The 27,699-nt window shown below is 39.7% G+C and overlaps 1 protein-coding gene across 1 annotated transcript in view; it reads right to left on the minus strand.

Annotated features, from left to right (window-relative positions):
- The window catches only part of prkcz (protein kinase C, zeta), a 410,310-nt gene that overhangs the window by 135,006 nt on the left and 247,605 nt on the right, over nt 1-27,699 (minus strand). The window lies entirely within an intron of this gene.

Below are 27,699 nucleotides of genomic sequence, written 5' to 3' on the forward strand. Positions count from 1 at the left end.
TAGTTGTACTGTAATTTGTGTTTTTTTTTCTTTTATTATACTGATATTTGTTATTGATTGTATTTTTCAATAATTTTATAAGTTAAAAAAATTTGCTAATAAATATATTTACAAAAAAAAAGACTCCCTCACTAGCCTCCTTTTTCTTAGCTGAAAATGTGTTGCTGGAAAAGCCCTTCTTCAGGCTCATGCCCAAAATGTCGATTCTCCTGCTCCTTGGATGCTGCCTGACCTGCTGCGCTTTTCCAGCAACACATTTTCAGCTCTGATCTCCAGCGTCTGCAGTCCTCACTTTCTCCTTTTTCTTAAACAATATATAAACCATGGTGATAAAAATCTCAATATAGGGTTGCCCTAGTGAATATTTTTCATAAGTAGAAGGTTTAATGCACAATGTAACTATTATTCACATTTACATAAAACAGAAACCGGGCATTCAGTGCAACAAATCCATGCTGACATGTGTGTTCTGTTTCAACCTTCTTCCACATCTGATTCGAACAGAATAATCCTGTCCTCTTCTCCTTTGTGTGCTCATCTGTTTAATACAACAATGTCCATAGGGTAAGTGGAGCTGAATCCACAACAAGATCAGCCATGGTCTTACTGAATGGCCGAGCAGGCTGAATGGCCAGATGGTCTACTCCTGCTCCTATTTCTTATGTTCTTGGGTTGAATTAGGCAGCTAAAGGCTCTTAGACATTTACCAGGGCTTCATTTAACCTATTTCTTTATTTATAAAAAGAGCTGAGGTTTATTTATTTGAAGAACCCAACACCAAATGGCCCAAGCACAAGAACTCTGTTCTTTGTTTTAAAATCAATATGCTTGAACTTGTTCTGACACACCTCTGGCAGGTACGACTTGATTTAGGGCCTTTTGATTGAAAGATGGGGACATTACATTGCACCACAAGTCCCCAAGAACTCAGCTCTTTTTTCTTAAAAAGAAGTCCAGCAACAATTTAACAATTTTCAAATTAACCGAAGAAACAACACTATCCACCAGGGCAAAGAAATGAGGTTTCTTAAAAAAAAAATCTGTTCAAATGTATTATGATACACATCTGAAGTAGGTGGGACTTTTCCTGGTTCAGAGTTAGGGACATAACGCTACAAGTTCCTCAATGAACTCAGGTCTTTTTTTCATTTTTGAAACTCACCATCAATCTGACAAGGTTACACATCAAAGAATTCAGCTCTTTACTTTTGAAGACCCATCACCAAATCACCCACTCTAACCAGTTAGAAAAATAAATCACAAGCATTGACCATCAGGGGCTGGGGAACAATAACAAGAAAGAAAGAAGAGTAAGAACTTTTCAAAATAAACCATTAGCAAATCATCCAGTTAAGTTGTACTAAAAGAACGAGTTCAAGAACTCAGTTTTTTATTTTAATTATAGAGACAAAAAAAAACTGCAGATGTTGGAATCCAAAGTGGACAGGCAGAAGGCCTGAAGAACACAACAAGCCAGGCAGCATCATAAGTTAGAAAAGTTGACATCTTGGGTGTAACCCTTCTTCAGGACTGGGTGTGGGGGTAAAGGGAGCTGCAGATAAAGTAGGTGGCGGGGGCATGGTGGTAAAGTGGGGATAGGTGAAGACAAGTAGAGGGTTCAGCCTGGTTGGTCAATGGGAGAAATAAATCTGGATGGTGGCAGGGAGGAAGGGGGGGGGCGCTGGGAATTCAAGACCTACCTACTTGAGATGCATGCAAGAACATCTTCGAGCAGGATGATTAGGAAATTACCTACTCCAGCCTTGAAGAAACCTAAATTTCTAATCTGACATCAATTACACTCTGAAATAAATCTACATTATTGTCTTGAACCACTCCCTGCAGTTGTGAGTTCTGCAATCTTTGCAGAAAGACTTTTCTTCTTAATTCCTTAGTGGTTTTCTTACTGATTGTCCAGTAGATAACCCTTAGTTTTGCTCTTTTTCTTAAACAGCAATATTCTCTCAGTGATTTCTGACATCTTTTCATAAATTTAAGCTGCTTATTGGGTCACTCGTCAACTATTTCTTTTTAACATTAATAGAGAAACACAGAAAATAGGAGCAGGAGTAAGCCATTCAGCCCTTTGAGCCTCCTTTGTTGTTAATTATGATCATGGTTGATCAGCGAATTCAATTACCTGGTACTGTTTTTTCCCACCATATCCTTTTATCACTCTAGGCCCATTGACTATACTCAAATCCTTTTTGAAATCATATAATGTTTTGGCAGCGATTACTTTCCATGGTAGTCAATTCTGCAGACTTCACAATTTTTCTGGATGAACATACTACTCATCTTAGTTCTAATTTGTTTACCCCATATTGTAGCTCCCCAGACCCTGGTTCTGACTTCCCCCATCACTGGTAACATCTTCCTGCATCCACCGTTTCGTCAGGTTAGAATTTTAGAGGTTCCGATGCGATCAGCTCCGTCCTCCTAATTCTTCTGAACTCCAACAAATACAATCGTGACCACTTAAACTTCTCTTCATACATCAGTCCTGCCATTTCAGGAATCAGACTGGAACACCTTTGCACACTCCCTTTACAGCAACAGTATCATTCCTCAAATAGGGAGCCCAAAACTACACACAATATTATATTTGTAGTCTCATGAAGACCCTATATAATTGTAGCAAGACATCCCTGCTTCTGAACTGAAATCCTCTTGCTATGAAGGCAAACATACTATTACCTTCTTGACTGTCTGCTGCAGTTGCATGTTTACCTTCAGTGACTGGGGTAGGAGGAAACCCAAGTCTTGTTGCACATTTCCCTCTCTCATAATAATCCACTTTCTTGTTTCTGCTCCCAAAGCAGATAACCTCACATTTACCTACAGTATTCTGCATCTGCCACGCATTATCTCATTCACTTGGCTTGTCCAAACCACACTGAAGCATCTGTGTGTCCTCCTCACAGATCACCCTCCATCCAACTTTATGTCACCACCAAATCTGGAGATATTACATTTAGTTCCCTCATCTAAATCATTAATATATACATATAATATGATTAGGTGGGGTTCTAGCACTGATTCCTGAGATATCCACCAGTCACTGCCTGCCATTTGGAAAAAGACATTGCTATGCTCTTTCCTGCTGGCTAACTAGTTTATCTAACCATTTTAATACACAAACCCCAATGCCATGTGCTTCAACTTGACACAAGAATCTTTATGTTGGATGTTGTCAAGTGCTTTCTGAAAGTTCAAATAAATCATATCTTTCACCTACCTCTCCCACCATCCATGATTTTGCTTTTGTAAATCCATTTTGAATCTGTCTGATTCTGCCACTGTTTTTAATTGATTGAATATTTTATAATGGACTCCAGCATCTCCCCCCCCCCACCCCACTACACTGCCGACATCAGGCTGACTGGTCTATAATTCCCTGTTTTCTCTCTGCCTCTTACTGAATAAAAGTGACTCAGCTTATTCATCATTTCCTGACAGCAAAAATACAAGAATGTACCTAACATCCTTGTAAATAATTTTGCATCTCTCTAGTATCTCTACATGTTTTTTATAATGAGGCAACCACAACCATCCACAGGCTTTTGTGGAATCTATCTTAATTACATATGTTGCGCCACCCTTGAATACCCTCTCTAATTTCTTCCAATAAATAAAGGTTGGTGAATCAAAACAGTCTTTTGAAATTTATACTGATCTTAATTATTACCTTTTTTAAAATATAAAGTAATTTCTTTATTCTCCTTTGGTGAGGATTTCCATAATTTTTCTTACTGCCTATGTTAACCTAATCATTCATATAGAAAAGCAGAAAGTGGAGAAACTCAGCAGGTCAGGCAGCATATGTAGAAAAGCAGAGTTAACATTGAGTCCAATATAATTCTTCAGCAACTGATCATTCAACAACGTCAACAATTTCATCTTCCATCTTAAATTGAGGTATAGAGTTAGCTCTCTGGCATTTTACTTTTGTCCCCAATGTATTATTAAATCTATTCCATAGTCTTTTAACATGCTCATCCTAGGAGCTTAATCATCTTTATGTTGGTCAGCTTATTGACTATTTCTTTTTTTTACAAAAATAGTTACATTATTTACAGTCTGATCTTAAAATGTCAGGTGCACCTGATCTACCTCCTCATAAATACTACAAATAAATAAATATTTGCTGTCATTTTGTGATTTTGACCCTGTAAATCCCATTGTGGTCCTCTTTGCATCCTGACTTCCTCTTTTTATTTACGTTTTAATTATGTCTATATGAAATTTGAAAACAGATTAGGTCTAGGATAATAAATTAAAAATCATGTTCTTTCACTGTTCCTGTTATAGAGATTTTAAACTTGTTACAGAAGAAACTGGGTAGAGTTGACTTTTATCCTGGTTAGCAGCAAGGTTGAAGCTAGTTGGGATATACGGAACTTTAATTAAATCTTAAGACTTGCCACTTCTATGGAATAGAGGGATTTGATTTTGAACTGGGATTTGCCCAGTGGGATGCGACATCCCACACTTCTACATTGTTATGACATTCTTTATAAACGAACTTCAACCCTGGAGTTCTAAACTTTCTCTAATTAGGAATTAAAAATCTAAATTGGTCTTTTCTATATCTCACAGGGTAAAAAAAATCAAAAAATTTGAGACAATTTTATTTTTGTGTTGAGACATTTGAAGTGCGCAAAAGGTTCAATAGAAAAGCATGTGCTTTCTTAAATTGAATTGCAGTTATGAAACCCTTCATTACATTTCATTGATGCATAATGTCATTACACAGGTAGGATAAAATTTATAACAATGAATTAAATATTAACATCAATCTGTAACTGGAACATCCACACAAGATGAAACCCTAAAAGTTTCAAGTCAACATGATTCTACAATACAGTAACTGTCAGAGTCATATGGCAAGGAAACTGATCCTTTGGTCTAAACAGTCCATGTCAACCATAATCCCCAAATAAATTAGTCCTCTCTGCCTGTGCTTGGCCCATATCCCCTAAATATTTCTTATTCATGTACTTAGCTAATTATCTTATAAACATGTACAGTTTATAACTGTAGGTACATCCATGGAACCACACTGTATATCAAAAAAAATGCTCATGTCTTTTTTAAATCTTTCTCCTCTCACCTTAAAAATATGACCCCAGTCTTAAAATCCCCCACCCTTGGGGTAGGACATTTGCCATTCACCTTATCTATACCATTCATTGTTTCATAAGGTCACCCCCTCAGCCTTCTATGTTCCAGTGAAAAATGTTCCAGCTTATCAACCTTCTCCTTATAACTCAAAACCTTCATTCCTACCAACATCCTGGTATATCTCTTCTAAATCCCCTTCAGCTTAATAATAGCCTTCGTATAACAGGGAGACCAGAATGTCAGAAGAAGCCTAAGTAGCTGAGTAGATAGATGAGAATGGTTCTCAATTTGAAAAGAATAAGCTAATTAGAAAAGACAGACAACAGCAAGTCAAAGAGCTAAGTAACTCGAAGAATTAAACAAACGTCGCAGGTAAGGCTAATGAACTCAGGGTATGTTTGGAAACATGGAATTGGAATATCATAGCTATTACAGAAACCAGGCCAAGGGATGGACAGGACTGGCAACTCAATGTTCCAGGTTTCAGGTGCTAAAGGAAGGATAGAAAAAGAGGCAAAAGAGGCAAGAGAGGAAGGGGATATTAAGAAATAAAAAGATTGAATCAGTGAGCTTCCAATAGGGGGAAATTGAGGAACAAATATGTAGAGAAATCTCAGATTTTTGTAAGATTAATAAAGTTATAAAAGTCAGTGATTTTAATTTTCCAAACATTGACAGTGACTACAAGTGTTAAAGTTTGGATGGTGAAAAACTTGTTAAATGTGTTCAAGAAAGTTTTCCTTATCGATATCTAAATGTTCCTACTAGAGAAGGAGCAAAACTTGAACTTCTCTAGGGTAATAAGACAGGACAAGTGACTGAAGTGATGGTAGGGGAAAACTTTGGGTTTAGTGATCATAACTGTACTTGTGTTAAATTATTTATGGAAAAGAATAAGCCCTCCCATAAAAATTTAAGTTTTTAACTTGAGTAAGGCAAATTTTAATAGCATGAGACAAAAGCTTTCAAAAACTGTTTGGTGTCAACTGTTCGCAGATAAAGGGACATTTGATAAGTGGGAGTCTTTCAAAATGTCATTATATTCTTGATCAAGTGAAAAGTAAGGCTGGTAGGATAAGAAACAAATGGAAGAATAAGGGTAATGAAACTCTAGTCAAGAAAAAAATTGTATATTCAATTCAAACAACTGTGTTCAAATGAATCTCTTGAACAATGTAAAGAGCTTTTGGGGCATTCTTAAGAGGGAGATCAGGAAGGCAAAGAGAAGATATGAGATAGCCTTGGCAAATAAGGTTCAGGATAATCCAAAAAAATTCTACAAGTACATTAACAGCAAGAGAGAAACTAAAGAGAAAGTAAGGCCTCAGATCAAAGAGGTCATTATTGTGCTGAACTTCAGATGATGAAAGAGATATTAGATGAATATTGTGTGTCAGGTTTTACTGTGGAGAAAGCAATGGAGGTTGGAGAACTCAGGGAAATAAATATTGATATTAGAAAACAGCTCACATGACAGAAGAGGAAGTGTTGGAGGTCTGAGAAAACAAAGGTGGATGAATTCTTGGGACCATATCTAGTATGTCCCAGGACTGTGTGGAAAGTTAGGGAAAAAAAATTGCAGGGTCCCTTTCAGAAATATTTGCATCATCTATAAAAGCAATGGAGGTGCCAAACAACTGGAGGGTGGCTAATGTTGTGCCTTTGTTTAAGAAAGAATGTAAGGCGAAGCCTGGGAACTACAGACCTGAGAGTCTGATTTCAGTGGTAGGTAAGTTATTGGAAGTGATCCTGAAAAGATAGGATTTATATCCATTTGGAGAGGCAAGGAATGACTAGCAACAAACAGCATTATTTTGTGCAAGGGAAATAATGTCTCCCAAACATGAGTTTTTTTTAGGAAGTAACCAAGAAGATTGATGAGGGGCAAAGTGGCAGATATTGTTTCTTTGGACTTTAGTAAAGCCTTTGACAGGGTTATGTATGGTAGACGAATTAATAAAGTTAGATCACATAGGATTCAGGGTGAGCTTGCCAACTGGACACAAAATTGGCTTAACGGCAGGAGACTAATGGTGGAAAGTTGTTTTTTTAGACTGGAGACCTGTGATGAATTGTGTTCCAAAGGGATCAGTGCTGGCTCCAATTTTGTCTGTCATTTACATAAATAATTTAAATGAGCATGTAAAAAGCATGGTGAAATAACTGCAAAAGCGGCCGGTATCTTCTCACCAAGGCACCCTTTATTTACACGTGCACAGTACACTGGTTGTGGCTAGCAACTCAGGCAATCCCCGAGATGTGAATTCCCCTGTCTGTCTGTCAGCCAGGGCCCTGATTGGCCCAGGCTAACAATCCCAATCAAGGATCTCAGTCAATAAGATCACCTGGTTCCAATCACAACATATGGTTAGTAAGTTCGTGGATGACACCAAGATTGGGAGTATAGTAGACATTGAAGAAGGATATCTAAGATTACAAAGAGATCATGATCAATTGGGTCAATGAGTTGAAGAGTGACAGATGGAGTTTAATTTGGATAAATGCAGGTATTGCATGTTGGTAAAACTAACAAAAACAAGACTTTTATAATTAAAAGTAGGGCCTTGGGCAGTGTCGTAGAACAGAAATACCTAGGAGTTCAAGGCCATAATACTTTGACGTTTGTGTCACATATATACATGGTGGTCAAGGAGGGATAGAGCATGCTTGTCTTCATTATGTACACCTTTGAATATAGGAGTTGGGGCATTATGCGGAGGTCGTTGGCGAGGCCTCTTCTCGAGTACTCTGTACAGTTCTGCTGCCCTGTCATAGGAAGGATATCATTAAGCTGCAGAGTGTTCAGAAGACAGTTACCAGGATGTTGTCAGAAATAGAGGGTTTGAGTTATAAGGAGAGACTGAATAGGCTGGAATGTTTTTCACTGATAGGAGGTTGACACATGACCATAGAGAGATTTAGAAAACTAAAGAAGAATATAGATAAGGTGAATGGCAGGTGTCTTTTCCCTAGAGTGGGGGGGGGGGGGGTTAATGGCTAGGGGCATATTTTCAAGGTGAGAAGAGAAATATAAAAAGGAGAGACATGGGGCAATTCCACCTCCCCTCCCCAGAGAGTGATTTGTATGTGGAATTAACTTCCAGAGGAAGTAGTGGATATGGATAATTACAACATTTAAAAGACATGTAAATAATTTTCAACATGAATAAGAAATGTATAGAGGAATATGGGCCAAGGACAGGTAGTGGGACTAGTTTAGGATTATGGTTGACGTGGACTGGTTGGACTGAAGAGTCTGTTTCCATGCTGTACGACTATGACTCTGACTATAATGAAGCATATTTACCCTGGTATTCATATGTACTTCACTTGCACTTAATGCTCTCCTTCTGCACTTTCACAATCAAAAAGCATTACTTTAAATCTGAAGATATGAACTTGTTGGACATGTAAAATAATTAATCAGAATCACTGGCTGATATCTCTCTAGCAACCCTCTTTATTGGTTCGCTTCTTTCGCACGCAAAGTGATTCAACTTCTTGGAATCACAGCACTACTCTCCACACATTGGAAATACTTAGTTTTCTTTTATTTAAAGTCCCCCACAATTTTTCTCATGGCATTGATTTTTCTGCAAATATTTCTTTCATTGTTCTAATCTCTTCTCACTTGTCCTGAATTGTATCTCAGCATAATGCAAAACCTCCTCTATTCTCCCATTAATATGCTCTAGTTGATTGAATACTTGCTCTTACAGCAAGGTATCATATACTTAAGATATTTCTACCTCTATTGAGATCATCTTTCAGTTGTTCAAACCCTCAAGACAGAGCCTAGATCCATTAGTGCAGTCATATACTAATTGATAATCTCATTCTCCTCTGACACTGAACATATACTGTTCATTATTAACACTAACATGGGTTCAAAAGTGTGTTTTCAAAATCTTCAGAATCTCTCGTGTGGTGTTTTTACTTTTCAGTGAGAGATAAGTTGCAATACAGCATGTGCAACTTTTTCTCCAGTACTGAAAATTAATTTGCTTTTTATTTAGTTCTGTTCATTTATTTAATTTTAATGTTTGTCAGACTGTAAAAAAATCGTGTTCTGACTTGTACAACTTTATATTTGCACAAGAGCAAAGAGAGGAAATCACAGCTATTTTGAAAAGGAATAAAACCTGACAGACCTGGGAAGTGGAATTATAAAGAAACAATCAATCCTACAAACTTGTCTTCATGAAAATTTACACTAAAATTTGGAGAGCTGCTCAACAAACTCAAATAAAATCCTGACAGTATCATATGCCCTAAACAAATTATTACAGGAATTGGCTCAGGCTCCTGCATGGCACAGCAGCATATAACCAGAAGGGAGGGTAGCAATCCTAAACATTGCCTTTGGAACTAAGGCTCATTGTATCACGTCATATACGGGCAATGAAAACCTACCATTCTCTCTCAGCTATTAACCAGTAACCTGGTTTTGAACACCACTTGGATAAAAACACTGAAGAAAGTATGAACATAGAGTGCATGCTGGGTGAAGAACTCTCATATTTTATTCTGTCATGCATTATGGGCATCCCTACTTTGGCAGCCCAGCCCCAGTTGCCATTGAGAAGATGGTGGTGACTTGCCTTTTTGAACACTACAGTCCATTTTGCACAGGTAGATCCACAATGCTGTTTGGGTGGAATATCCAAGATTCTAACCTAGTGACAAAAGGAAAGGTGATGTATCCCAAAGTCAGGGTGATTTGAAAGGTAACCCACAGGTGGTGGTGTGTCCATGTATCTGCTGACTTTGCATTTCCAGGCGAGTATGGGTCAGAAGTGTGGAAGGGGCTGTCAAAAGGAGACTAACTCAATTTCTGAATCATCTTGTGATGGCACACACTGCTGCTACTGAATATTGGTGGTGCAGGGAGTGAATGCTTGTGAATATGTGCCAATCAAGCAGGATTGCTTTCTCACGGATGATATTAAGCTTCTCGAGTACTTGTGGAGCTGCAGTTATCCAAGAATAAATATTCCATCACATTTCCGGATGCGTCTTGCAGATGCTGGACAGGCTTTGGAAGGCCAGGTGGTGACTGACTGCAGGATTCCTGGTCTCTTCTACTCTTGGAGTCACATCATTTGAATGACTAGTTCAGTCCAGTTTCTGGTGATGGTAAGCTGCAGGAGGTTGATATTGGGTGACTCATTGATAGTAATGTCTTTAAGGGGCGATGGTTAAATTCTCTCTTGTTGGAAATTATTGCCTGGCACTTGTGGCACAAATGTTACTTGCCACTTGTCAACCCAACCTTGGATGTTATCCAAGTCTTACTCAATTTGCACATATACTTCTTAAATATCTGAGGAATCATATATTTGGAAAGGCAAAGACTGATAAGTTCATAAGACAAAGGAATAGAATTAGGCCATTTGGCCCATCGAGTCTGCACCAACATGGCTGATATGCTCCTCACCCCCATTTTCCTGCCATTTCTCTATATCCTTTCAACCCATTACCAATTAACAATCTGTCTAAATCCTCCTTTAATTTACTCATGGTCCCAGCATCCACTGCACTTTGGGGTAGCCAATTCCATAGAGTAACAACCTTTTGGGGTTATCCTCAACTCAGTCTTAGGATAAAAGGAACAAGTTTAAAACAATGACCTCTCGTCCTAGAATGCCTCTCAAGAGGAAGCATCCACTCCACGTCTATTTACTCCACATCTTTTATCATCTTGAATAACTCATTTTGAACTCCCTTCATTTGCAAGTTTTGAGAAGATTTGAAAATAAATCTTGCAAGAACTGTAACAAACACTACGTTGGACAAACAGGCAAAAAACTAGCCACCAGGATACATGAACATCAACAAGCCATAAAAAGACATAACCCACCCCCACTAGTATCTTTACATACAGATGAGGAAGGACACCATTTCAACTGGAACAACACATGAATAGTACAACAAGTCAAAGAGACACACGAGAATTCCTACAAGCTTGGCATTCCAATCAAAACTATCAACAAACACACTGGCTTGGATCCCATTTATCACTCCCTGAGAAAAAGGAAATGGCATCACCACAGGAAATGATGTAACCAACCCAAGGAAACCTAAACACCACAAATAAAAAGCAGGCCATACCACCAAAGCTTCACCAGAGGCTCACTGATGTTACCTAGTATGGTGACAAAATATCTGAAAACAAACTTTCCAACTCAGTGAGCAAACTTACATCCAGCCCCTCCCCTCATTCTTCTAAATTCCCAAAAGTATAGGCCTAAACTGTTCAATCTCTCTTCTTAAAGCAAACCATCTACTATAAACCGACTGACTCCCACAGCTACCTAGACTACACCTCCTCCCACCCTGCCCCCTGTAAAAACGCCATCCCATATTCCCAATTCCTTCGTCTCCGTCACATCTTCTACCAGGAGGACCAGTTCCAATACCGTACAGCCCAGATGGCCTCCTTCTTCAAGGACTGCAGATCCCCCCCAGACGTGATCGATGATGCCCTCCACCGCATCTCCTCCACTTCCTGCTGCTCCGCCCTTGAGCCCCACCCCTCCAACCACCACCAGGACAGAACCCCACTGGTTCTCACCTACCAACCCACCAACCTCCATATACAGCGTATCATCCGCCATCATTTCCGCCACCTCCAAACGGACCCCATCACCAGGGATATATTTCCGTCCACTCCCCTATCAGCGTTCCGAAAAGACCACTCCCTCCGTGACTCCCTCGTCAGGTCCACACCCCCCACCAACCCAACCTCCACTCCCGGCACCTTCCCCTGCAACCGCAACAAATGCAAAACTTGCGCCCACACCTCCTCCCTTACTTCTCTCCAAGGCCCCAAGAGAACCTTCCATGTCCGCCACAAATTCACCTGCACCTCCACACACATCATCTATTGCATCCGCTGCACCCGATGTGGCCTCCACTTTATTGGGGAGACAGGCTGCCTACTTGCGGAACGTTTCAGAGAACACCTCTGGGACACCCGGACCAACCAACACAACCACCCCGTGGCTCAACACTAACTCCCCCCCCCACTCCACCAAGGACATGCAGGTCCTTGGACTCCTCCATCGCCAGACCATAACAACACGACGGTTGGAGGAAGAGCGTCTCATCTTCCGCCTAGGAACCCTCCAACCACAAGGGATGAACTCAGATTTCTCCAGTTTCCTCATTTCCCCTCCCCCCACCTTGTCTCAGTCAAATCCCTCGAACTCAGCACCGCCTTCCTAACCTGCAATCTTCTTCCTGACCTCTCCGCCCCCACCCCACTCTGGCCTATCACCCTCACCTTGACCTCCTTCCACCTATCACATCTCCATCGCCCCTCCCCCAAGTCCCTCCTCCCTACCTTTTATCTTAGCCTGCTGGACACACTTTCCTTATTCCTGATTAAGGGCTTATGCCCGAAACGTCGAATTTCCTGTTCTTTGGATGCTGCCTGACCTGCTGCGCTTTTCCAGCAACACATTTTCAGCTCTTAAAGCAAACCAGTCATCTCTGGGATCAATCTAGTGAACCACATCTGAACTGCCTCCAATGCCACAGCATCCTTCCTCACCAAACAGAACACAATACTCCAGGTGCAGTTTCACCAATGCTTTGTACAGTTTAGGGACAGTCAACATGGTTGGTGTGTATAGGGAATTCTGTCTCACTAACTTGATTGTGTTTTTTTTAAGTAAGTAACAAAGAAGGTTGATAAAAGTAGAGCAGTGGATGTTGTCTGGGTGGACTTCAGATAGCGTTCAACAAGGCTCCACATGGTAGACTGGTTAGCACAGTTAGATCACATGGAATCAAGGGACAGCTAGCCATTTGGGTACAAAATTGACAAAGGTAGGAGACAGAAGGTGGTGGTGGTGGTTTGTTTTTCCACAGTGGAGGCCTGCGACCAGTGGTGTACCACAAGGATCAATGTTGGATCCACTGCTTTTTGTCATTTATATAAATGATATGGATGTGAATATAGAAGGAATGGTTAGTAATTCGGGAGTTGAGTAACCATGGCAGAACCCAAATTGAATATCAGTGAGCAAGTTAATGCTCAGTGATGACACATTCCATCACTTTAATGATGGAAAATAGACAGAGGAGGAATTTGGTTTGGTTGGAGTTGTCATATTTTTTGTGCACAGGATATACCTGAGCAATTTTTCATATTGTTTGGTTGATGTCATTTTTGTAGCTGTCCTTGGCTAGGAGGCTGGCATGTTGAGGAGTACAAGTCTTCATTATTATTGCTGGAATGTTGTCAGGGGCAAAGTCATGTCAGTTTCCAGTGATTTTTTTATGCTATCTTTTTTATGAGGAGTGAATCAATGTGGCTCAAGTCTGTCATCTGTGAAGCTAAGGATCTCTGGAGACAATTGAAATTGATCATTCTTTTGGCACTTCTGACTGAAGATTGTTGCAAATGATCCAGCTTTATATTTTACACTGAGCTTGTGGGCTCCACATTATTGAAGAACAAGATATTGTGGAGCTTATTCCTCCAATGAGTTCTTTTTAAGTTGGTGAGAAAGCGAAAAGGAGTGAGATTACTTTGGTGACCTTGTTCACATTAATCTACCTGTTGCAGAGACAACTATAAGACCATAAGACATAGGAGTAGAAGTAAGGCCATTCGGCCCATCGAGTCCACTCCGCCATTCAATCATGGCTGATGGGCATTTCAACTCCACTTACCAGCATTCTCCCCATAGCCCTTAATTCCTTGGGACATCAAGAATCTATCAATCTCTGCCTTGAAAACATTCAGCGTCCCGGCCTCCACTGCATTTTGCGGCAATGAATTCCACAGGCCCACCACTCTCTGGCTGAAGAAATGTCTCCGCATTTCTGTTCTGAATTGACCACCTCTAATTCTAAGGCTGTGTCCACGGGTCCTAGTCTCCTCGTCTAACGGAAACAATTTCCAAGCGTCCATCCTTTCCATGCCATGTATTATCTTGTAAGTTTCTATTAAATCTCCCCTTAATCTTCTAAACTCCAATGAATACAGATCCCAGGATCGTCAGCTGTTCCTTGTATGTTAGACTAATCATTCCAGGGATCATCCGTGTGAATCTCCACTGGAGATCTATGACTTAGTGACAGGAGTGACTAAAACCCTTTTGGAGATGGGAGTCAGAGGAAAACTTACATCTCAAACAAAAGAAGGCTCTGTGGCTGTTAACGAGCAATGATTTCAGGCCTGGAACATTGTTGCATAAGTTCTTCAGGGTAGATCAGATCTTTGGCCCAACTGCATTGAACTGCTTCACTGATCTTTCCTTCATCACAAAGTCAGAAGTGGGAACATTCACTGACATTCAATGCTCTTTGTATATTGTAGCAATCTGTATCTACATGCAGCAAGACCTAAACAACAATTAGGGCAGTGTTGAGAAAAAGGGAGAAATATTCATATCATTCAAGTCGCAAGCAATGACAATCATCCACAAGACTGAATTTAATCCATATTCTCTTGGGGTCAGTGGCATTACTATGTCTGAATTATGTGAATCACTTACCATCAATATCATGGGGGACAGTTGTTGACTAGGAGCTGGACAAGTCAAAATCGTAACAAAGGCAGGTCAGAAGCTGTGTTTTCTGCAGTGAACCACTTACCCCTGACTTCTGAAGCCTATTGGGAGAAAGTGATGACTGCAGATGCCCACCATTGACAAAGGCACAATTGAGGAGTGAGAGAGAATGCTTTCCATTTGCTTGGATAAGTGCATCTCCAAAAACATTGAAGATGTTGGATATCATTTAGAACAAAACAGTGATTGATTGTTTAACTGGTGATACACAGTAGTAAACTGTGCACCATCAACAAGGTGCACCATACCAAATTTCTAAGGAACCTTCAACAGCAACTTCAAAATCCAAGGCCTCTACCGTTGAAAGATAAGAGGTGCAGACAATTGGGAAAATAATCACTTGCAGGTTCCTCTCCAATCCATACATCACCCTGACTTGAAACAATATTGCTGTTGACTCATTGTTACTGGGTCAAAACTTGCAGCTGCATTCTTAACAGCACAATGGATCTATCTAAACCATACTGTCTACAGTGATTCAAGAAATGGCTAAACAGCATCATCAAGGCCAACTAAGGATGAGCAACAAATACAGTCTTTTCCACTGATGTTCACACATAAAAAGTATTATCTCAAAAGAGACCAATAACTTCAAAATAAATCTGAGGTCCCAATTATTCAAAGTAGTTGTTATGAAGGACTTTAACTTCTAACATTGACTGGGAATACTATAGTTCAAGTAGTTTCAATGTGCGCAGTAGGGTTTTCTGACAGTATATAAGTAAGGCCAATAAGAGGTGATGCCATATTAGATTTGGTACTGGGGAACGAACTGGCTAGGTGACAGATTCGCAGGTAGGTAAGCATTTTGGTGATAGTGACCACAAGTCTGTTAAGTTTACAATAGTGATAGGCAGGGATATGTAAATCACAGGGAAAGAGGTATAACTGGGTGAAAGGCAATTATGATGTGATTAGACAAGCTTTAGGATGCATAGGTTGGGGAAGGAAACTGCAGGGGATGGACACATGAAATTTGGAGCTTATTCAAGGAACAGCTACTTGTGGTCCTTGATAAGTATAAACCTATCAGGCAGGGAGGTAGTTGTTGAGAGATGGAACCATGGTTTACTAAAGAAGTTGAAGCTCTTGTCAAGAGGAAGGCGGTGGCTTATGTGAGGATGAGACAAAGGCTCAATTAGGGGGCTTGAGATTTATAAGTTGGTCAAAAAAAAGATCTAAAGAGAGGGCAAAGAAGAGCCAAGAGGAGACATGAGAAATTGTTGGTGGATAGGATCAAGGAAAGCCCCAACGCTTTCAATAGGTATATCAGGAATAAAAGAATGACGAGGGTAAGATTAGGGCCAAACAAAAGTACTAGTGGAAAGTTGTGTGGAATCTGAGGATATAGGGGAAGTGCTTAATGAATACTTTTCATTTTTATTCACACTGGAAAAGGGCATTATTAGTGAGAATACAGAGACACAGGCTACTAGATTAGATGGGATTGAGGTTGACAACGAGGAGGTTTTACCTATTTTCAGATTTTCCAAAATTGCTAAGACCCCTGGGCCAGATGGGATTTATTCTTGGATTCTCTGGGAAGCCAGGAGATTGCAGAGTCTTTGGTTTTGATCTTTATATCATTGTTGACAGTAGTGCCAGAAGACTGGAGGATAGCAAATGTTGTTCCCTTATTTAAGAAGGGGAGTCAAGACAACCCTAGTAATTATAGGCCAGTGAGCCTTACTACGGTTGTGGGTAAAGTGCTGGAAAAGGTTATAAGAGATCAGATTTATCATCATCTAGAAAGGAATAAGTTGATTGGAGATAGTCAACACTGTTTTGTGAAGGGAAGGTCATGCCTAACCAACCTTCTTGAGTTCTTCAAGAAGGTGACAAAACAGGTGAAGGTAAAATGGCTGATGTGGTGTATATGGACTTCATAGAACATAGAAAATTACAGGTGTTTGATAAAGTTTCACACAGTCGGCTATTGCACAAAATACTGAGTTTCAGGATTAAAGGTGATTTAGATTATTGGATCAGAATTTGGCTAGTGAAAGAAGACAGAGGGTAGTGGTTGATGAGAAATGTTCATCCTTGAGCTCAGTTACCAGTGGTGTGCCACAAGGATCTGCTTTGGGGCCACTGCTGTTTGTCATTTTTATAAATGATCTGGATGTGGGCTTAGAAGAATGGGTTAGTAACTTTGAGGATGACACTAAGATAGGCAGAGTTGTGAATAGTGCCAAAGGATTTTGTGGTTACAGAGGGACATTGATGAAGTAGAGGGCTGGCAGAGAAGTGGCAAATGGAGTTTAATGCGGAAAAGTGAGATAGTTCACTTTGGAAGAAATAACAGAAATGCAGAGTACTGGGCTAATGGTAAAATTCTTGGCAGTGCAGATGAACAGAGAGATCTCGGTGTCCATGTGCATATATCCATGAAAGTTAACACCCAGGTTGATAGGGTTGTTAAGAAGGCATATAGTGTGTTGGTGTTTATTGGTAGGGGGATTGAGTTTCAGCGCCACGAGGTCATGCTTCAGCTGTACATGAGACTGGTAAGGCCACACTTGGAGTATAGCGTCAGTTCTGGTCACCGCATTATAGGAAGGATGTGAAGCTTTGAAGGGGTTCAGAGAAAATTTTCTAGGATGTTGCCTGGTATGGAAGGAAGGTCTTATGAGGAAAGGCTGAGGGAATGAGGCTGTTGTCATTGTAGAGAAGATTTGAGAGGTGACTTAATGGAGACATATAAAGATAATCAGAGGATTAGATAGGATGGATAGTGAGAGCCTTTTTCCTCAGATGGTGAAAGCTAACATGAGGGAATAGCTTTAAATTGAGGGGTGAAAGATTTAGGACAGATATCAAGGGTAGTTTCTTCACTCAGTAGTAGGGGTGTGGAACAGCCTGCCTGCAACAGTAGTAGACTCACTGATGTTAAGGGCATTGGAAACATATATGGATAATAATGGAATGGTGTAGGTTAGATGAGCATCAGGTTAATTTCACAGGTTGGCGCAACATTGAGGGTCAAAGGGCCTGCACTGTGTTCTAAATAATCATGCTGCAAGTTTTCACATTTTAAAAAACATTTATTGTACAAGAGTCAAACAATGTAAGCATTAATAACATTGGCTAAATGGCTTAGATTTGAAATCCCGAAATCTCAGCACCTCACTTCCTGCTGTGTTTTGGATTCCACGAAAGAGTTCTCCTTTACACGACAGGACTTTGGGAGTTCCTTCACTCCTCCTGGGACCAAACCAAAGGTGTGCTACTGTTCTTGGGAATTCCTTTTGAATCTATGTTTCTGCTATTCCTCAATGTGTAAGAATTCTTGGGATTCTTTCACTAGGATTCAGTCAGGCGACCTTTCAACTCTCTTTAGATTAATTCAATTGTGGATTCCCTCGCAAAAGCATGGGCTTCACTGCTTTCTTATTTACTTACATACAGGACATGGCACGCTTCTTTCCAAGCCTCAAAACTGCTTCCAGGCTTGAAATGCAACCGTTGGCAGTTTTTTCCCTCTGCTTGCATCTGAGTGAAACCATACAGATAAACCCACAAAAGACTGCCTCGCTACACAATTGCTCCATTTTAATACAGGATATCCAAATACAGATTCCAACTAATTTAATTAAATTTTCAAATTTATCCTTTGAGACATCTGAATATTATATGGATGCTTTATATACCTTTGTTTATAGTGTGCTTCCAAACTGTTTTTTGATTTAGGATCCCTAATGAAGACAACTATCTTAATTCATTACAAAGTCATCTAGTAGAGATGGAAACAAGATGCAAATCTTTTACTAGATTTACTTTTAAAATGCAATCCAAAACTAGCAGTTGTCTTCTCAACCAGCTTCAAGTATTGCAAAAATCTTTTTAGGAGTTCAAAATACTAATCAACAAATGCCCTTCCCCTGTATATTTTTAGCTTTAATAGTTAATAGCTTCAACATAAGCCAATATGCTGTTAACAGAACTCTAGACAGTTTGTCCCAAATAAAACTCAAAGCTAAGGTATTAATTGTGAAGTGTATTCACATTTGATTTGTAATTGCTTACAATTGATTTGTAATCACTAACCTTTCAAACTCCGATTCCCTGACTTCATTTATCTTCCATCCAGCAATTCACACAAGCAAAAAGTTATATCCTTAAAACATTTGATTTATGAAATTGAACATTTTCACAAAGAATAAAAATAATATGGAATACATTGGGGAATATACTTTGTTGAACCAAATGGAGGGATACAATTACAGTAAACTTGGTTTTAATTGGCATCTTATGAACTGGCACTTTCAATAAACCAGCAAAAATGATATACCTCAAATACCACAAAGTTTACTGTATTGTTCTGTCCAGTTATAATTTTTAAAAATTTATTTACGTCAGTGAAAGGTATTTATTGTTCAGTTGATTCAATTTCTCCTCAAATACTACAATCGACTGTGATGTCTGAGTAGTCAGATGTGTGTGTGAATGAGAAGGCACTCTGCTGGTAAGATTTATTTAAGGCCAAGTTGCATAATTGATTTATGATGTAAATAAAGTACAACAATAATGTGAATATGCCCTGAATTATGTTTCTGTTAGCCAGGATGTGTATTTACATTGATTCTCTTGATTATCTAGAAAATCTGATCAACTGGCACTTTGCTGATTCCAAGGTGCCAGTGAATAAAAGGTTTGCTGTACATAAACTTTTCAAACTCAATTCCTTTTGTCATGTGAGTGCACAGAAGGCAATCAGCAACATATGCAAATATTAAAATTATTACAAAATAATGTACAGAAAAAATGATACCCCGAGGTACAACTTTTACAACGCAGATTGGTTAGAGATATTCAAAATGTCAAAAAAATCCTGAAACTGGGGAAATAATTCTATACTGTATTCAATTTTTCTTCTTCTGATGGAACCTCAGACAAATGATTTATCATGGCAAATAACAGTTGGGCAATTCTATACTGAAAACCACACAGTCTGTCATTGCCAAAGTTTCACAATAAAAATATTCAACGTCTCATCATTGGAAGCAAATCTTAGGCATTTAGACTGATACAGAATGTTAATTAAGACCTGTTTCTTGTTTAATTTCACACTTCTTGCAACATCAGTCAAACACAGCATATGTGTCTGATGCTTTGTACATGCATTACATTTGCTAACACCATAATGGTACGAATAAAATGAACTTGCTCGATTTCTCAAGAGGTTGTGCACTGTCTGGAATTTCTGGTCTGCAAATTTAAAATTCCCAGTTACAAAATAAATTTCTGATTCAAAGAAATAAATAGTTGAAATGCCAAATCAGTGCCATTGTTCGTGTCTGTAGTAGAATGAACAGCAATAAAACAAAAACACATCATTCCTCAAGCAATAGATGAAACTTCATGTTCCCTGATGTTTCAGTTCATAGAGCCAATGTAACTGGTCTGCATTGGCCAATACGATGGATTCCAGGACTTCACAGAGTTCACAAAGTAACTGACAATTGTGAAATGCTGCAATTGCTATGAGCTACCCTGCACAAAAAAGAGAAGAAAAATGCAACCAGAGTTCTTATTTCACAACTGAATGGCATTTTATACTGGATGTACATGCAGACACATAACCAGCATGAGATTGGGTTTGTCAATTATGCCTCTTGGAGAGATATAGTGCTAACTGGGGTCAAACACATTTGAAGTATCTAGGTAGCTGTGCATGCTTATGTGGTATAATGAATTAGTAACTCAGGAGCAAGATCAAAAACCAAAGTTACTTACAACAACAAGTTGTACAATATTTAATGCACTTTAATGTACTGAAGTATTAATTTATTAAAATATCCAAACTTGTGCGCAGCGGCATTATAAAATAAGTTATGACATTGATAATATATGGAGATGTTACAGGAGCTGACCCAAAGCCTGATTCAGAAACAGAGCAGAGACAGACAGGTCTGGCAAGTGAAAACAGTAGAGGAAGGTTGTGCAACTTCAGAGCAAAGAAGTCTGGAGAGACAGTGGCCTATTGAGTTAAAACAGTGGAGGAAGGAAGCACAGTTCAGAGTGAGAAACAGCATGGAAGGAGGTGGAACGACAAGTTAAAAGAGTGAGGGAAGAGAACAGTTATGGCTAAGGAGCTCATCATAAACAGAGTTAACGAAAAGTGACATCACAGGAGAACCCCAAGCTCATTGGTTGTTAGATAATGCTAAATTGAATACCTATCTTAAAGGTATGTAGGAAATAACAAATTAAAAAACCAAACCAGTTGGGATTAAAACAAAAATTGAAGTTGAATTAAATAAATGGAGATGCAAGGCCAAGTGACGTTATACCACTATGATGTGGAAAATGGTTCACAGCAACCACATTTGAGCAAGTGCTGGTCGCCCAAGAAACTCTGGCTTAGAGTTGATGAGCTGGATTCTGACTTTGAACACAGGACACATCAGGAAAGGGGAGAGTTAACTGCGTTTAGCAAGATAGTCACACCCCTTAGATTAATTACCTCAAATTCAGTCTGTGGTCAAGGACAGGAGAGTGTGACTATGAGCGAGGCAGGTGGAAGGATCCAGGAGGTACCATTGCAGAAGACTTGGTCCTTCTCAAACACATTTAAAATTCTTGCTCCCTACGTTGACAAGAACAGTGACTGAAGGGAGGATGAACAAACTGACAACAGCACCACAGTACATGGAGCCACTCAACTGAGGGAGAAAAGAAAAATACAATCAAAATCAAAGATTGTATAGTTAGAAGCATAGTCACTAGGGCCAGAGTCCAGCATCCCAAAGGTGCCAGGGTTCAAGATATCACATTTGAGCTGCAAAGGAACTTGGAATGGGAGGGGAAAGATTCACTTGTCACGATTCACATGGATACCAATGATACAGGCAGAACAAAGGGGTTCTGCTGAGAGGATATGAATAATCAGGGCCAAATTACAAAGCAGAATAAAAGAGGTAATTATCTTGAGATTACTACTCGAGTCACAAACTAACTGGCACGAGGTTAACACGATTTAAGAGGTAAATGCATGGCACAAAGATTGGTGTGGGAGAAATGGGTTCAAATTCATGGGACACTGCACTAATACGAGGGAAGAAAGGAGCTGTTCCAGTGGGATGCCTTTCACCTGAATCAAGTTGGGACCAACATCCTGACGAACTATGAACTAGGGCTGTAGATAGGACTTTAGACTAAATAGTGTGCGCGTCTGTGTGAGGGCAGGGACTTAATTGCATAGAAAAGTGGAAAAATCAAAGTTAAAGGACAAGGTAGGAATTTGGGTTAGTGGTGAAGCTGATAAAGGAAGGGCCAGAATGTGTTAATGTCATATTGCACCAAGGAATCAGAAAAGCGTAGGGAAAAGTGATAAGAGAACACACCAAAAGTCTTTGTGTCCAAAGGCACAAAGTATTCGGAATAAAATCAATAGTAGAAATGAATGAGTATGATTTGATCGGGAACTGAATATCCAAGAATAATCAGTATTTTGGAAGAACAGGCAGGAAGGAAAAGGAGATGGTATAACTTTGATAATGAAGGACATCAATACTATCACGAGAAATAACATAGGCATTACTGATTAATATCTAGAAGCAATCTGGGTCAAGACAAAGTAGCAAGAGAAACAAGTTCCTGATCGGAGTAATCTACAAGTTCCAAACAGCGGAACACAATGCAAACCAGGAAATACTGTGGGCTTATATAAAAGGTAAGACAATCATCATGGGTGATTTTAATATGCATAGGCTAGTTTAATCAAATTGGCAAGAGCAGCCTCTAAGCACAGTTCATTGAATGTGTTAGAAGAGACTAGTTCTTAGAGCAAAGTTGGGGAACAGACTAGGGAGTACACTATTCTGGATTTGGTATCATCTAATTAATTAACGATCTGATAAGCAAAAGATCCTCCAGCAAAAAGGGATTACAGCAGGCTTAGATTTTTAAATAGAAGGCGAGAAACTCGAGTCCAAACATCTTGGTGTTCAACAAAGGCAATTACTTAGGCAGGACATTAGATTTGGCCCTAGTGGACTTGGCATGAACACTAAAAGGTAGGACAATTGATGAATCGTGGCAAATGCTTAAGGGGATATTCAATAGTTCCCAACTAAAACATATTCCAGAAAAGACGACAGATTGAAAGAAAGCAAAATAACTTGTGTGGTTAAGCAAGAAAATTTAAGGTAACAAAGACAAAAAGTAAGGCAAACCATATTGCAAGCTGGAAGACTGGAAAACTTGTAAAGCTCAAAGAGTTACGAAATAAAGTCATAAAAAGAGTAAAGGTTAATTATTGAAGAAAATTTGTGCAAAATATAAAAATGGTTCTCAAAACCTCTACAAAAATTTACAAGGTAATGAAGCAGCTGAAGTGTGTAGGCCCATTGAAAGAAGAGAGTAGGGAGTTAATAGTGGGGAACACAAAAATGGCAGGGAAATTAAATCAATATTTTCCTTATGTTTTCATGGTGGAAGACACTCATACTATCCCAAACATAATAGGTAACACAGAGGTTACAGAAAGAGAGGACAATCATCATCTCTAGGGAAAATGTATTGAGCAAACAATTGGATTAAAGGCAGACAAATCCTCAAGGCCTGAGGGCTACATCTCAAGGTCTTAAAAGGAAGTGGTATCAAAGATAATGGATATGTAGTGATTATAATGAGGTTAGCCAAATGGACGACCTCTAATCCTAAGGTGTTATCCATTTTACTCGGCAATTTGAGAACCAGGGGAATTCATATCAGGACTTTTGACTGGATTAAGAGAGGTGGCAAACTCATGTAACTTTGATTTAAACCTTAATGAGATGCTGAGAGACCGTTTTGATATGTGGGATTAATGATGTAACCATGAATAAACACCTACAAACTGATGCCCAACTGGACTCCAAACAGGCACACAACTGGCTTTATCATTGGAATTGTGGCAAGTGGAGTATGAGAATTACAGGGTATTTCAATGGAAGTGAGCACCCTTGCCAGTCCGATTAAGCTTGGGGAATACCACTTCAGTGAAGGCAACTGCACAGCCTCACTCAGAATGTATCATGAGCAGAGGGACTCTAGGTCAGTCCACATTAAAACCTCAAAATAAAGTCAAACCTCTGTCAAATGATGAAAAGTTTGTTCAAGATCCAGGCTGACAAACCATTGTGGTTGCTGCTGGTATGCAGACTCAAGACAGCAAAGGAGTCCCCTTAGACCTAAACTGAGTAAAAGAACACATCGACCAACATCCAAGAGAGTGCACATCCTGGGAAAGTCTACCTGCAGCTGGTTTGGAACAGTTAGTTGCTTAGCAACATCCAAATCAGAACCAATCAAAATTTGCTCTGAACTCCAAACCTTAAGTTCGCGCAAGAATCCAACTTGACTGAAAACCTATACCCAGGACCTTTTCCAGATTAAGGGTACAACTTTGGTCCTGGTCTCTTATGTGAAGCAGCTGGTTCAGTTTCAACTGATTTTAGTAAAAGACTTGGGGCCAAGCTTGATAGGGTGAAATTGGTTGAGAAGGATTCACCTCGATTGCCTCAACATTTTTTGATTAGCAAAAGGCTGCCTGAGTAATGTTTAACTAAATACTTGGAAGTTTTTCAGGAAGGTCTGGGGACTATCAAAGGTGTCAAGGCCACCTTGCTTGTTGACTCGGAATAAATTCAACAATTCTGCAAGACACACTCAGTGCCATTTGTCTTACAGACAAAAGCAGAGGCAGAAATCAGAAGGCTGAAAAGTGAAGGAATCATCAAACCAGTCCAGTCAGCAGAATGGACAGCATAGGTTATACCAATTGTCAAGCGTGATGGGTCAGTTTGCCTTTGTGGGGATTTTAAACAAACAGTAAAGTGCTTTTTGCAGCTGGATAAATCCCCAATTTCTTGCAAAGGATGTATGTGCAAAGCTGGTGGGGGGCTGCCCTTCACAAAGCTGGACATGAACCATGCTCACTTGCAATTGCAGTTAGATGAGGATAACCAAAAGTATGTACAATTAATACCCATAAAGATTTGTACAATATATGAAACTGCCATTTGGGGTATTGACAGCCTGTGTAATTTCTCAGCAGGTGATAGAGAATATTTTACAAAGTCTACCCCATCTGTGGCATTATTTTGGAATATTATCACCATTGGATCCCAACATTCCCTGGATGTAGTAAAGATTTCAGTGCATTAGGAAAACACTAATATAACACCCTATTCAAAAAGGGAGACAGAAACTAGAAAACTATAGACCAGTTAATTTACCATCTGTTGTTGAGAAATTAATAGAATTCATTATTAAGGAAGCAACAGGCCACGTGGAGAGCCAAAACACAACTCAGAGTCAGTGTGGCTTTATGAAGGATAAATCATGTTTGACCAAAGGCGTCCTTTGAAGATGTAACAAGCAAAGTGGTTCATGAAAACCCTGTAGATGGAGAATATCTGGACTTCCAGAATGCATTTGATGGAGGACTGATTAACCAACAAAAAGCAGAGTCAGAATAAATGGTATTTTTCTGGTTGGCAAAATGCAGCTGAAGGGATATGAAGGCCACAGGTTTGGTCTTTGAGCTTCAACTATTTACAATCTACATTAACAATTTGGATGCAGGGGTCCAAATCTGCACACGGCACCAAAATAGATGGGAAATTAAGTTGCAATGAAGAAATGAGCAATTTATAAATGGATATAGATAGGTTAGATGAATGGGCCAAAACGTGGCATCTGGAGTCTAATATAGATATGCGAGACATTATCCATTTTGGTCAGAAGAACAGAAAGGCAATTTACTATCTAAGTGGACAGAAACTAAGGAGTGTTTTGTGCAGAGGAATCTGGGTGGTCTTGTGCATGAATAGCAGGAAACTAGTATGCAGATATAGTAGGTAATAAAGGCAGGCAAATGGAATTTTGGCATTTATTGCGAAAAGAGGAGAGTATTAAAGGGGAGTATTGCTGTAACCATAGAAGGCATTAGTGAGACTGGAATATTGCATACCATTTTGGTTCCTTTACTTGGACGGATGCAGTTGCACAGGAGACAGTTCAGAGCGGATTCCAGAGATGAAGGGCTTGTTTTATGGTCAAACAGTTTAAGCCTATACTCTGGAGTTTAAGAGAGTGAGGGGAGATCTAATTGAGGTATATGGGATGCTAAAGGGGATTAACAAAGTACACGTAGAATGTCTGGCTCCTCGTGTGGGGCAATCTGAAACGGGGGCCATAGGTTGAGGTTACAGGGTGGCAGATTTAAAATAGATGAGGGGAAATTACGTTTTTCAAAAGGGTTGTGAATCGTGTCCCATATGCTTCCTTAGCTACCTTACCATCTTCAAGGATCTGTGGACAAGCATCCAAAGATCTCCCTATGCCTGAACTTCCTAGTGTCTTGACATTCTTTATATACTCCCTTATCTTGGACTTTCTTCCAAACTATATCATCTCATTTGGACAGATAAATGGGGTGGTATGGTACCAGTGGTTAGCACTGCTGTCTCGGTGCCAGAGACAAAGGTTTGATTCCAGCCTTGGGCTAGTGTGTGTGGAGATTGCATGTTTGCCCTATACCTGTGTGGATTTCCTCCAGGTTATCTGGTATCATCCCATACTCCAAAGACATGCAGGTCAGGTGGATTGGCCATGCTAAAAATTGCCCCGAGGTGTTTAGGGATATGCAGGTTAGGTGGTTTAACCAATAGTTAAAAACCCCATGGAAGTATCCAGAGATGGGTTGGATCTGGTCGATGCTCTTCGGAGGGTTAGAACAGACTCTATGGCCTCTTTCTAGAGTATAGGGATTGGATTTTATCTACCACTGATCTGACCAATCCATTAATATCCTCTTGTAATCTCATACCTTCCTCCTCACTGCCAGCCACGCAGCCAATCTTTGTGTCATCCTCAAACTTATGTATCATTCCTCTCACATTCTCATCTGTATCATTTATGAATACCACAACCAATAAAAGACCCAGCATCACTACCTGTGTTGCACCACTGCAGTGGTTCTCCAGTCACACAAACTGCCTTCTGCCACCACCCTGTCTCCCGTCACTAATCCAATTTTTGATCCATCTTGCCAAGTTACCTTCTTTGAGATTTTCATGTGGGATCTTGTCAAAGGCCTTTCTGAAATCCATCAAACTTTATCAACTGTCCTACCTTATCCAAACAGTTAGTCACCACTTCCAAATACTACCAGATTTGTTGAGCAAGACCTCCCTCTGATAAAGTCTTGCTGAATATCCCTATTTAATCTTGCCTCTCTAAATGGTGATGTATTTTCTCCTTCACTAATTTCTCTAATAGTTTCCCAATCACTGATGTTAGATTCATAGTTCACAGATCTATAGTTCCCTGGTCTATCTCTACCACACTTCTTGTAAAGTGGAACCACATTAATTGCCCTCAAATCCTCTGGCATGACTGCTGTGGCCAGAGACGCTTTAAAAATTTGGATTAGGACCTTGTAATTTCTTCCATTTGCTCCAACAATAATCTGGGATATTGTATCAAGACTTGGCGATTTGCCCACTTTCAACTCTGCCAAAACACCTTGCTTCTGTTAAGGACTTCACAGTCTTCTCGAATACTGTACTTTCACAGCCTCTTCCACTTGAGTAAAGACGGATGTTAATTACTTGTTTAACACTCTACTCATGATCGCCAGCTTCACTCAGACAGCCTCCTTGGTCCCTAATATGCTCTAAATTTGTCCTGGTTCATTGACTTGTAGAATATCTTGTGATTCTCCCAAATCTTTCCTGCCAATATTTTCCTGATGCTTCTTTTTTGCTTTCTTGTGATCGTCCTGTACATTCTATACTTCATGTTGCTTTTCTCCCTTTGCACCTATTATACATCTCTTTGCACCTGTTTGTCCAGTCCTGAATATTCGTAGACATCCACAGTTCTCTGGACTTATTGCTCCTACTTTTCACTCTAAGGGGATCATATTGGGCCTGTATTCCCCTCAGTGCGTTTCTGAACACCTCCCACTGTTCTGCTTTAGATTTACCCTCAGGTAGCT

Source organism: Hemiscyllium ocellatum, chromosome 37 (genome assembly GCF_020745735.1).
Source record: "Hemiscyllium ocellatum isolate sHemOce1 chromosome 37, sHemOce1.pat.X.cur, whole genome shotgun sequence".
Classification (NCBI taxonomy): domain Eukaryota; kingdom Metazoa; phylum Chordata; class Chondrichthyes; order Orectolobiformes; family Hemiscylliidae; genus Hemiscyllium; species Hemiscyllium ocellatum.